At 37.0% G+C, this 14,454-nt stretch overlaps 1 protein-coding gene across 6 annotated transcripts in view; it reads right to left on the reverse strand.

The window, feature by feature from the left end:
* Window positions 1-14,454, reverse strand: part of NF1 (neurofibromin 1) — a 248,161-nt gene that overhangs the window by 218,333 nt on the left and 15,374 nt on the right. The gene's annotated exons all lie outside the window — the stretch shown is intronic.

The following is a 14,454-nucleotide window of genomic DNA, read 5'->3' on the forward strand; positions in this document are numbered from 1 at the left end:
CTTGAGATCCAGCACGGAGCCCGCGTGGGAGTCTCTCTACCTCTCTCTCTGACCCTCCCCCACTCACACACGTGCATTCCCTTTCTCTTTCTCAAAATAAACAATTTTTTTTTTAAGTCAGAAAACTACCTCACAACCATTAGGATAGCAACTATCAAAGAAAATAATAGTAACAGAAAATAACATGTTGGTGAGGATGTGGAGAAATTTAAACTCTTGACCACTATTCACAGGAATGTAAAATGGTGCAACTGCCATGAAAAACAGTATGGCGTTTCCTCAAAAAATTAAAAATAGAATTACTGTGACCAGAGGACAATGGAGTGTTATTCTCTTTAAAATCTCACCTTAAAAATAAAATTGACAAAGGTGATCAACAACAACAACAAAACAGAATTACGATAGGATCCAGCAATTCCACCTCTGGATATGTACCCAAAAGAACTGAAAGCAAGGTATCAAAAATATCACTGCACACCCATGTTCATAGTAACATTATTCACAATAGCCAAAAGGTGAAAGCAACCCAAATGTCCAACAGATGAACAGATATGCAAAATGTGGTATATACATACAATGGAATATTACTCAGCCCTAAAAAGGAAGGAAATTCTCACACGTTACAACATGGATGAACCTTGAAGACATTATGCTAAGCGAAATAAGAAGTCATAAAAAAACAAATACTGGGGGCACCTGGGGGGCTCAGTCGGTTAAGCATCTGACTTGGTTTCGGCTCAGGTCATGATCTCACAGTTCGGAGCCCCACATCGGGCTCCACGCTGACAACGCAGAGCCTCCGTGGGATTCTTTCTCTCCCTCTCTCTCTGTCCCTCCTCTGCTCATTCTTACTCTCTCTCAAACTTTAAAAAAAGACAAAGAAAAATACTGTATGATTCCACTTATATGAGGTACCTAGAATAATCAAATTCAGAGACACAGAAAGTAAAATGTTGGTTGACAAGGACTAAGGGAGGAAGAAATAAGGAAAAGTCATTTAATGGGTATAGAGTTTCAGTTATGCAAGATGAAAGTGTTCCGGAGATTGGATGCACAATGGGAATGTACTTAACACGACTCAACTATACACTTAAAAATGGTTGAGATGGATGAGGCATCTGGGTGGCTCAGTTGGTTGAGCATCCAACTCTTGATCTCAGCTCAGGTCACAATCTCATGGTTCATTCATCGGTTCGAGCCCCACATCGGACTCTGCACTGATGGCATGGAGCTTGCTTGGGATTCTCTTCCCCTTTCTCTCTGCCCCTTCCCCACTCGTTCGTTCATTCTCTCCCTCTCTCCCTCCCTCCCTCAAAATAAATAAACTTTTAAAAAAATTAACCACAATTAAAATTTAAAAGGAAAAAAGTACAGCATAACAAACCCAAGGAAGAAAACTGATAAGAGCAAAATTAACAGAAAACAGGCAAGAAAATTAACAAAGCTAAGAACCGTGTCTTTGAAATACAAATGAAATACACACAAAAAAAAAAATAATCAAGAAAAAAGCAAAGGAACAAATAAACATTAGGAGAAAACCACAGAATACAATTTCAGTTCCCGCAGATTAAACAGATCCTAAAAAGATATCATAAACAACTTTTGAATTGAAATGTACATTCTTAGAAAAATACAATTTATCAAGATTAATTTAAGAAAAGAGAATCAGAATAGTCTGACAACAATTCAAGAACTGAAATCACTGGTTTACAATTTTCCCTCAAAGAAAGTACTAAGTCCAGATGGTTTTATTAGGGGATTCTGTCAAATTGTGAACCAACACAGAATTCCAATACTACGTAAACATACAAAGAACACAAAAAGGAAGTTCCCCAATTAATTTTATACAGCTAGAATAACCCTGATATGGAAACCAGACACGGATTATATAAGAATGGAAAAATACAAATCATATTCATAAACATAGATGCAAACATCCTAAACAACATATCAGAATGAATTCAGTAATTCTTTAAAAAATTATACATTTCAACCAAGAACTGCCCCAGGAACAAGGTTAACAAGGTTAACGTGATTATTAGAAATCAGAAAATGAGAAAATAATGACAAACAGTATAAACAGACTAAAGAAAGAAAAATTACACAATTACCTCAATGAAGATTAAATAAGCATCTGATAATACTCAACATCCATTCAAGAATTTTTTTTAAGTTTATTTATTTATATTGAAAGAGAGAGAGCATGAGCAGGGGAGGGGCAGAGAGAGAAGGAGAGAGACAGAGAGTCCCAAGCAGGTTCCGTGCTGCCAGCGTGGAGCCCGAAGTGGGGCTCGATTCCACAAACTACGAGATCATGACCAGAGCCAAAGTCAAGAGTTGGATGCTCAACAGACTGAGCCACCCAGGTGCACCCCAACCAAGAATTTTTTTAACTTAGCAATCCAGAACTTCCTTAATTTAGTAAGAGCATTTATTGTTTTTCATCTTGCAAACATTATATTTAACAGTGAAATAATAAAAGTTCTCTTTTTAAGATCAAAACCAAGACACAGATGCCCACTACCACCACTTCTATTCAACACTGGAAAACCTCGGTGGGTTCACAGAAAAAAAGAAAACAAGTTACAAAGACTGAAAATGAACAAAACTGCAACTATTTACAGATGATTGACAGTCTTACAGAAAACTTTTTTAAAAATCTAGAGATAAATCAATAAAAATGAAGTTACTGGAAATAAAAACAAAATACAAAAGTTAGTTATATTTCTATGCACAACCAGGAAATGCTATTTTTTAAAAATACCATACACAAAGAGCATCAAAACAATTCTAGGAAAAATTGTGACATTTGATGTGCAGGTTCTTTATACAATGAAAAAACTATAAAATGTAATTGAAATGAATTTTTAAAAGATAAAATAGATATACCTGTACCTATATAGATAGATACACATACATACATACATATATATATATATATATATATATATTTTTTTTTTTTTTTTTAGAGAGGGAGAAGAGACCGTGTGCATGCGGGAGAGAGGGAGAGAGAGAGAATCTTGAGCAGGCTCCACACTCAGCACAAAGCCTTACACGGGGCTCAATGCCATGACCCTGGGATTATGACCCAAGCCAAAATCAAGAGTCAGATGTTCAACTGACTGGGCCCAGGCACCCCCAGAGATACATTCTTTAAAAGGAATCCTCACTATCATGATGTCAGTCAATCCTCCCCAACTTGATTGAAAGACTCAATGCAATACCATTCAAAACCCCATCAGCGGGGTGCCTGGGTGGCTCAGTCGGTTAAGCGGCCGACTTTGGCTCAGGTCACGATCTCGCGGTCTGTGAGTTCGAGCCCTGCATCGGGCTCTGTGCTTACTGCTCAGAGCCTGGAGCCTGTTTCAGATTCTGTGTCTCCCTCTCTCTCTGACCCTCCCCCGTTCATGCTCTGTCTCTCTCTGTCTCAAAAATAAATAAATGCTAAAAAAAAAAAACAAAAAAAACAAACAAAAAAAACACCCCATCACCATTTTTCATGAAAATCAACAAGTTGATTCTAAAACCAATAGGAAAAGCACTACCATGACTTTTCTTAAAGAAAAAACTGGGGGGGGATTTGCCATGCTAATTATTCAAGACTTACTGAAAGCTATAGTAACTGGGATAAATAATCATGTGAGTTACTGAGACCAGGACAGATAGCAGAAGAAAGAAACTAAGCCCAGGCATATAAGGAAACTTATTTTTCAACTGAGCAAGTACTGTAGATCACAAAGGAAAGAATGAACTATTCAATAAATAAGATGGAACAATCAGTTATTTGTTATCATACGGGAAAAAATTAAAGTGGATTCTTACACAAAAATAAATCCATGTGGATTATTCACACTTGAGTGTGAAAGTGAAAACTAAACCAAAACAAAACAAAAACCATACCCGTGACAAACAACAACTTTTAGAAAATAATATAGGAGAGTATCTTTTTTTTTTAAGTTTATTTTATTTTTTTTTTTTTTGAGAGAGTGCACAAGCAATGGAAGGACAAAGAGACAGGGAGAAAGAGAATCCCAAGCAGACTCTGCACGGACAGCACAGAGCCTGACACAGAGCTCAATCCCATGAACTATGAGATCACAACCTGAGCAAAAATCAAGAGTCAGACATTTAACCAACTGAGCCAACCAGGCACCCCAATACAGGAGAATATCTTAATGAAATCAGGAAAGGCAAGGAATGATACACACCAAAAATTTTTTAAATGAAAATCACAAATCATAGAAGACTGAAAAATTCAGCAAATATTAAAACTAAGAACTCAATCATCAAAAGATACATGAAAAGGATAAAAAAATCCAACCATAAATTGGAAAAGATATTTACAACATGTAAATATCAAGAATTACATATAAACCATATAAAAATTACTGCAAATCAATCAGGAAAAGTCAACCCAAGTAGAAAAAGAGCAAAAATATAGATAGATATTTCACGGATACATGAAAAAAAGCTGAGGGGTGCCTAGGTGGCTCAGTCAGCTGAGTGTCTGACTCTTGATTTCGGCTCAGGTCATGATCAAATGGTTCAGAAGTTTGAGCCCCACATCCAGCTCTCTGCTGTCAGCAGGGAGTCTGCTTTGGATCCTCTGTCACCCTCTCTCTCTGCCCCTCCCCCACTGGTTCTCACGATCTCTCTCTCTTTCTCAAAGTGGATAAATAAACTGAAGGAAGGAAGGAAGGAAGGAAGGAAGGAAGGAAGGAAGGAAGGAAGGAAAGGGAAAGAAAGCTGGACCTCACTAGTCAAGGAAATACAGATTCAAATTACAATACTATACCATTTCTTACCCACCAGATAGATAAAAATTAAAAAGACAGACAATACCAAGCATTGGCAAGGATACAGAGCAACAGGAACACTTACACAGTGCTGGTGGGAGTGTCAACTGGTTGGGTTACTTTATTTGTTGTTGTTGTTGTTTTTAACGTTTTGTTTATTTTTGAGAGAGAGAGAAAGAGACAGAGCATGAGCAGGGAAGGGGCAGAGAGAGAGAGAGAAGGAGAGAGAGAGAGAGACGGAGACAGAGAGAGAGAGAGAGACGGAGACAGAGAGAGAGAGAGAGAGAGAGACAGAGAGAGACAGAGAGAGACAGAGAGAGAGAGAGAGAGAGAGAGAGAATCCAAAGCAGGCTCCAGGCTCCAAGAGTCAGCACAGAGGCCAATGCGGGGCTCGAACCCATGAACTGGGAGATCATGACCTGAGGTGACATCAGACGCTTAACTGACTAAGCCACCCAGGTGCCTCTGGATCACTTTAAAAAACAATTTGGCATTATCTAGTAAAACTAAAGAAGCTCCCATATCCTCATTCTTCTCTCAAATATATTCTCTACATTCCTGCACATGTACAAGAGGCATGTACAAGAATGGTCACAAGCAGCATTGTTAATAATAGCAAAAAAAAAAAAAAAAAAAAAAAGAAACAATGCGAATATCATCATTGATACCATGGATAACTAAATATTGAAATAAAAAAATACTGTATAGCAGTAAAATTGAACTATATACAATGCCATGGATAACAATGGAAAAAATATGCTTACAAAAGAAATCAGAAAAATACTTACAGTATTATTCCACTATATAATAATAAAAATCAAAAACAGGCAAACAAAATGACATTGTAGGGAGACATACTATAAAGAAAAGCAAGGGAAAATTTTTAATATAATTCAGGATAGTGGTAAAGGAATGGTAAGAAAAGGAATGTGATTGGGGCCATTCAAGGGTTTGTAAGGTACTGGTAATGCTGTACTTCTTAATCTGAATTTAGATTGACAAATGGTCATAGTATTACTTTTTAAACTATAAGCTATACAAACACGTTTCACATATTCTTGTATATATGTTTCACAATACATTTTATGTCAGAGATAAAAACTAGAGAATACATGCGAATTCCTGCTCCTTGAAGCACTGCAACAGTTAAAAAAAAAAAAAAAAAAAAAAAAAACAACCTAGAAACCAACTAAGTGTTGTTCTGTAACAGAAACAGATAAATTGATCTTCATACAATGAAATATACATGTGGTTACACTGAATCCACTAAATGCACATGCATAAACCAGAACCAAATCTAAAAATGTAGGTTTAGGCAGCAAGTGTGGAGTATATTTACAGTATACTTTTTATGTAAAATGTTAAACTGTAATTAGTTTTATAGACACATACATACACAAGAGAAAGAATACACATACAGGGGCGCCTGGGTGGCTCAGTCGGTTGAGCGTCCGACTTCAGCACAGGTCATGATCTCACAACTCATGAGTTCGAGCCCCGCATCAGGCTCTGTGCTGACAGCTCAGAGTCTGGACCCTGCTTCAGATTCTGTGTCTCCCTCTCTCTGCCCCTAACCTACTCGCATTCTGTCTCTGTCTCTCTCAAAAATAAACATTTAAAAAAAAAAAAAAAAGAATAAACATACATATACAGCAAGAGTACAAATCAACTCCAGAACAGTAGTAAACACTGGAGAGGGGAGAAGTGGATCAGGGAGGAGTGCCGAGAGCTTCAAATGTATCTGTTATCTTTTGCAAATCAGAAAGATTTGTAATTAAAGAAATATATATCTCCCCAAAAGAAAAATATAGAAACAGTATTCCTCCTCTAACACACACACACACACACACACACACACACACACACACACACACACCACAGAAGTTAAAAAAACAAAAACAAAAAAAAACCAACTTTCTGGAACAAGCACAATCCAACAGTAAAATAGGAAGCCACTTGTCCCTGTCTCCTAGGATGGTACCTTCAATCTCCCAGCTCTTGCTTAATAATGTACATCAATTTAGCATCTGACAAAGCATTAAAAGCACCTGTTGGTGAAAAATCTCTTCATAATTTTTCAGTTCACATTCAATACAAATATCTAAAGCTATTAAACAGATTCAAACACTTGCTGCTATTTCTGACAAGCAATAATCACAAGTTATAATTTTCCAATTTAATAGGGAAAAAAAAGAAAACTAGCTATAGTGGGTGATCTACACTAAACTCAAGGCATCCATTATTGAGCTGGACAGAGATACTTTGATGAAATACCTCATATAGTATCATTCCTCTCACTAACATGAGCATAATTACTGTTTCATTTTTATTTCAAAATTGTGATGACTTCCACTAAAACTACTGATGCAAGAACTTCAAACATTAAATATTTTTAAAATAGCCAAGTGCCTAGGCTTCATCAACCTAATCTTTAAAGGGGGACACTTTCCCTAAATTAAGCAAATTTGGCCTGATTCTGACCCCCCCACTATTGGGGGTAAATGACTCCTTTGAAGTCTCATGCTCTATCTTAAAACGAAATGCAAAATTTTGTGTTCTATTCCATAATATAGCCACACTTGTTTAAATTTTAAAATCCTTTTCCAAAAGCAATTTAAGCAAAATCCTGTTTCAAAAAGACTGCCCAAAGTATGCTTAAGTGCTGGAGCCTAGCGCACAAACTCAGACTCAGGTTACACATGCCTAAGCATGAGAAACATGGTATGCAATTTATGTAGAGTTTACAGTATTGAATATTAATTCCCACATCTGAAACCCAAAGGAGAAAGGAGAAAAAAAAAGGAATCCCTTCAAAAATCACTATTAAACAAAACACAGGGGAGCACCTGAGTGGCTCAGTCAGTTGGGCATCTGACTTCAGCACAGGTCATGATCCCATAGTTCCTGAGTTCAAGCCCCACATCCACATCAGGCTCGCTGCTGTCAGCTCAGAGCCCTTCAGATCCTCTGTCCCCTCTCTCTTGGCCCCTCCCTAGCTCGCACACATGCTCTCTCTCTAAAAAATAAACATTAGAAAAATAAAACAAAACACAGGAGATTGATAAAACAAAATAGAAAAATAGATTTTCAAAGTATGTAAATTATTTGGGAAATTGCTACTGACAAACTTTGAATATGGACCATGTATTAAAGAGAACAGTATTGTTATTAATGTTACATTTCCTGACTTCTAGAATTATAGTTAAGAGAGGTCCTTCTTTACTCTTGAGTCTGAAGTATTTAAGAGTATAGGACCATGATGCCTACAACTTATTGTCAAATGCTTCTTACACACACATGTGTGCACACAGACACAAAGAGAAAAGGAATAATAAAACATGTTTTGGTTTTTACCTACCAAACCAGTCTGCCTCCAGGGCATCATTTTAGCTAATATTTAAATAATATTCAATTATAAACATTTTCTAATACAATTCTTTAAAAAGTCATCAACCAACTTTCTGAATCTCCCTTTTTACAATTATGTGAAGAAACAATGCAGTTGATATTGAAAATTAAAATGGACACCTAAATAGTAGAATCCAAAGGGGCACAGCCAAATGTTTATAATGTTTACCTCTGGAATTCAACTTTTTAAAAACATATTGACAAAATAATCTAAATTGTAAGTTTTAATAACTAAAAGTTGCAGAAGAAAAGTCAGCAGTGAAAATTCCAATCCAGGCTTCACCTCCTTCCTGAAGCTGAGAAAACAATTTCTGAATGGCAAAGATTCTACATGCTGGTTGTAACATGACATTTAAAACAATCCTAAACTCATCCCAGGGAAGGAAGAGGCTTTTCAAATAACAGAGTTCAAGCACCTGCCACTGTACTTAGTTTACAACTTAGTTCAAGACAGAAGCCTAAGCTATTTAGTCATGTACCTACCAATGGCCATTTACTATCAGGCTGAATGAAAGAGAACTTCATTCATAAAAAAAGAAAGATACAGGTCAAAAGAAACTTGGAATTATCATGAAGAGGAAAAAGCCAACAGAAAATCAGCTTCCAGGCTTAAGTCCTATTAACTTCATATGGAGATGACCCACTAGTCTACTTTTAACCATTTCCTTCCCATGCCAAAATGATTTTGTTATAGCCAGGGGGGAGGAAATCTGATACTACAAAATGTACGCTTTATGGGAATGCAAGCTGGTGCAGACATTCTGGAAAATAGTATGGAGGTTCCTCAAAAAACTAAAAATAGAACTACCCTACGACCCAGCAATTGCACTACTAGGCATTTATCCAAGGGATACAGGTGTGCTGTTTTGAAGGGACACAGGCACCCCCATGTTTATAGCAGCACCATCAACAATAGCCAAAGTATGGAAAGAGCCCAAATGTCCATCGATGGATGAATGGATAAAGAAGAGGTGGTGTATATATACAATGGAGTTATTACTCGGCAATCAAAAAGAATGAAATCTTGCCATTTGCGACTATGTGGATGGAACTGGAGGGTATTATGCTAAGTGAAATTAGTCAGAGAAAGACAAAAATCCTATGACTTCACTCATATGAGGACTTTAAGAGACAAAACAGATGAACCTAAGGGAAGGGAAACAAAAATAATATAAAAACAGGGAGGGAGACAAAGCCTAAGAGACTCATAAATATGGAGAACAAACAGGGTTACTGGAAGGGGTGTGGGAGGGGGGGATGGGCTAAATGGATAAGGGGCATTAAGGAATCTACTCCTGAAATCATTGTTGCACTATATGCTAATTGGATGTAAATTTTAAAAATAAAATAAATAAATACTTTACATAATACACTAATCTTCCATTTATCTGAAAACTAATATGCAAATGAAATTATAGAGGAAATGGTCCTTTGGTCCAGTAGCAGACAACAATTTAAGGAGCACAAGGCAACTGAAATTAGGTATTTTAGCCAATAGTTCCCTTCAAGCAAAATAAAACATGGAACTCATTTCACGGCAAAAATAGTACAGGGATGGACTTGTGGACCTTGGAATTAATTCACTGGTCTTAACACATACCCTATCAGTTGGATGTAGCTGGTCTAACAGACTAATAGAATGGCCTGCTGAAGACTCAGTTACAGCGCTGGTTTAAGACAAAATCCTCAACTATACGCTTTGAAGCAATAACTAATATACAATGTTGCTTTCCCATAGTCGGCACACATGTACCTGATGGTCAAGAGGTATAAGTAGAAGTGGTTTCTCTCACTTTTTCCTAAAAACCCCATTAGCAGAATTCTTGCTTCCAGTGCCCACAACTTTGAGATCTGCCGGTTTCAAGGCCTGGGTTCCCAAGGAAGGAATGACACCACTAGGTTCCAACTAAATTGGAACTTGAAACTGCTTAATGATCACACAGGCTCTGTGCCATTAAATCAAGATTTCTCAATCTCAGCAAGCCTGACGTTTTAGACTGCATAATTCTTTGCTGTTGGCAGCTGTCCTGTGCATTATAGGAAGCTTGGCAGCACCCTGACCTCTACCCACCAGTATATCACCCTCCAAAGTCACGTGAATTAAAAGTACCTGCAGACATTCCCATATGTTCCCTGGGAGGCAAAACTACCCTCAGTTGAGAACCACAGCATTAAATCAACAGGCAAAGTAGTCATTCTACTGGCTGGTATAATTCATCTGGATTACTTAAGAGATCCTGGACTACTGCTACACAGGGGGGACAGGGAGAACTCTGGAACCCCGAGGATTCTCTGAAATATATCTTATACACGTACAATAGTAAAAGTTAATGGAAATACACATGAAGCAGGACCTCTGAGGGCTTATATTCTTCCCTAAAGAAGGTGTGAGTTATCCACCTGCTAAGGTCCTGAATAAGGGCAAAAGAAACATGGAGCAAATAGGCAGAGTAAAGTAGTTATAAAAATGAATAACAATCTCTCAACTAGTTAACACAAGCAAGGTCTCCAACATTTGTACCTATGTTCTTCTTTGCTTACTATAAAGGATTTTGCATGAGTGTGTAAATGAGTTTCTTCTCTCTTCTCAATGTTACACAAATTTCATTAGCAATGGTTAACTTTACAATTTAGCCTGTACATAGCAGGATATTCAGATGGCACTATGAATTTGAGAAATAATTAAAAACAGCCTCAAAATGGATAGTGTGGATATCACCCAGAAATGGATACACTAAATACTGGGACTTTGTTCCTTATTTTGGGAAAAGGTAAGGATGCTTTCATTTGTACAAAGAAGACTTCTACCTTCTTTGTCAAAAGCACAGGGTGTTTTCTGTACACAAGATCAAATATCTGATAAAAGGAGGTATAGCTACTGAGTAGCCAAAGGGGTGGACTGTGCGCATTGCTAAGCGCGATCTCTCATCTTCACATCTACCCTTCTGTACTATGTTTTCTGATGGTGGGGTTACTACGGTAACTCCATTTCTCCTTTGCCAGCTGGCTCCTTGCTAAGGCTCTGCACTTGCAAGGGGCCACTAAAGAGAGAGTGTAAGACTGGAGGATGGACAAGAGACTTTATTCTTCCTGTTTACATCTTGCTCCTGTCAACACTGCCCAGGTGCATTCTTCCTTTACAATCTAACAACAGAAAGAACCCTTACATTTATTACAGTTTCTACAGGTCAAGCAGAGAACTAGACTATCAAATATGTTGACTTTTGTGAGATACAATTAAAATTGTCCTTAAAAAAACAAAACACTGGGGTGCCTGGGTGGCTCAGTCGGTTGAGTGTCCGACTTCGGCTCAGGTCATGATCTCAGGGTTTGTGGGTTCGAGCCCCGCATCAGGCTCTGTGCTGAATGCTTGCTGGGAAACTGGAGCCTGCTTCGGACTCTGTGTCTCTTCTCTCTGCCCCTCCTCCACTCATGCGCTGTCTCACCCTGTCTCTCGAAAATAAATTAAAAAAAATTTTTAATTAAAAAAACAAAACAAAACACTAAACACTACGGTCTCACTAAAAACAAAGATCAACAAACAAAAAATCAGTGTATTTCTATATATTAGCAATAATCAGAAACTGAATTAAAACTGTTAAAATGAAATCCTCTCAAAACTGATATATAGATTCACCACAATCTGTATCAAAATAGGCTTTTTTTTTTAATAGAAATTGACAAACTAATCCTAAACTGTGCACGGATATGCAAAGGATCTAGCTAAAACATTCCTGAGAAAGAAAAAGTTGAAGGATTTACATACCTGATTTCAAATTTTACTATAAGGATTCATTAACGAACGCTATGTGGACTGACAAAACAATAGGCATATGAAATCACGCCAAGTACAAAAATTAACTAAAAATGAGTCATAGACCTAAGTGTAAAACCTAAAACAATAAAATTCCAGAAGGAACCATAGGAGAAAAATCTTTGTGACCTTGAGTTAGACAAAAGTTTCTTAGATATATCATCAATAACATGATCTTTTTTTTGTATAGAAAAAAATTGATAAATTGGACTTCAGCAAAGAACATATGCTCTCAAAAGATGCTTTCAGAAGAAAACAAGCCAGAAACAAGGAGAAAATATTTGTAAATCACATACCTCATAAAGAACTTGTATTCAGCATATATTACAAACTCTCAAAACCCAATAAAATTTTTTTTTCAACGGGCAAAAGATTTGAATATACACTTCATCAAAGAAAATATTCAGATGGTAAATAAGCACAGGGAAAGATGCTCAGCATCACCAGTCATTAGCGAAATGCAAATCAAAACCATGATATACCACTTCACACCTACTAGGATGGCTGTAATTAAAAAATTGTTTTAAGGAAAGTAAGTCTTGGCCAGGATAGGGAGCAACCAGAACTCTCCTATACTGCTGTAAATGGTACGACCGCTCTGGGGAAGAAAAAGATTGGCAGCTTCTGAAAAAGGTAAGCACCCCCACCCACCATACGACCCCACCATTCTACTCCTTCACATCTACTCAAGAGACGTGAAAATACTAGTGTGTCCACACAAGGCTGCATACATTAACCTTCAAGACAGCTTTACTTGTAATAGCTAAAACTAGAGCAGCCCAAATATCCATCAACACGTGAATGAATAAACGATCTGCGACATATCCACTGGGCAAAACAACTAGTGGTTGTCTCGGGATGGGACGTAGGAATGGACTACAGGGGTTGGGGAAAACTTCGTGGGTGATGTAAACGTTTGTTAACTTGACCACAGTGATGTTATTACAAACGCGTACATATATCAATGTTCATCAAATTGTACGTTTTAAATATGTGCAGTTAATTTATTGTGTAGCAAATGTACCTTAATAAAGCTTATAGAAATTCTATCATTCTAGAATGAAAAATAAAATCCCCAAAAAGTTCCAATGAAGTTTCTAAGGGAAACGGGGGGCCAGTATGTTTGGTATTTATTCATATTGGGTGTATACCTAACTCCTATTAACACCCATTTGGGTGCTCCTTATTATTTCCGACAGTGTTAACCCTTCCACTTGAGCCATTTCTCTTCTGCCTAAAGAACTTCCTTTAGTAATTGTCACAGAGCAGGTTTGCTGGTGATTAATTCTCTCAGCTGTTTGTCTAAAAACATCTTTACTTCACCTTCATTTCTGAAGGGTATTTCTGCTACAAACAGAATTTTCATGAGACGGTATTTCCTTTCGACACTAAAAACGTCTTTTCATTATTTCCCAGTTTCCACAGTTGTATTCAAAGTTAGCTATCAGTTATATTACTGTTCCTTTGAAAGGAGTGTGTCTTTTGGTCCTTTCTCATAGATTTTAAGAATTTCTCTTTGTCTCTACTTTTCAATAGTTCCATTAAGATAGGCTTAAGGGTACTTTTTCTTTGTATTTACCCTGCTTGGGGTTTGTTAAACTACTTGAATCTCTGGGTTGATGTCTTTCATCAGTTTTGGAAAATGTCTTACCATTATTTCTGCAGATATCTGCTCCCACGCTAATCTTTCTTCTCTAGTCTGGGTCTCCAGTTATACATTATTCAGCCTTTTACTACTGTTCCACCCATGTCTTAGGTTCTGTTCCACTTTTTCCAATTTTTTTCCTTTCTGTGCTTCAAACTGGATATTTTCTATTGACTTGTCTAAAAGGTCTTTAATCTTGTCTTTGGTTATATATTGTCTATTAAATCCATCCAATAAATAACTAAGTTTAGATACCATGAACTTTTTGTTTTTGTCATTTTTGTTCTGTTTTTAAAGTGTCAGGCACTGAACTAAGCCCTAGGAATACAGCAGTGAACAAGACAGACATAGTCTACTAACATACATAAATTGTGTATATTCAAATGACCTGTTTTCCCTTTTTTTGTTTGGGTTTTTTGTTTTGTTTTGTGTGTGTGTGTGTTTTGTTTAGAAAAATGAAGTGTCAGGCAAAGGGTAAGGCAAGGTCCTAGAGTCCTGTACACCAAGATTTTCCAATGAGCATGTAAATGAAATACCTTTAGCAACCAGTGTTAGGTTTTTGACTTCTAGAATATCCATTTAATTCTTTTCTATGGATTCCAATTCTTTGTAGAAATTCTCCAACTTTTCACCCATTTGTCCATTTTGCCTACTTTTTTAGCATATTACAGTTATTTCAAAGTCCTTGCCTGCTAACTTGAACTACCAGTGGGTCTACAACTATAGTTTATTTTTCTTCTTGATTATAAATCACAGTTTTCTACCTTTTCAATTTTTTAGAAATTGTTCAG

This window comes from Panthera uncia, chromosome E1 (assembly GCF_023721935.1).
Source record: "Panthera uncia isolate 11264 chromosome E1, Puncia_PCG_1.0, whole genome shotgun sequence".
NCBI classification, from domain to species: domain Eukaryota; kingdom Metazoa; phylum Chordata; class Mammalia; order Carnivora; family Felidae; genus Panthera; species Panthera uncia.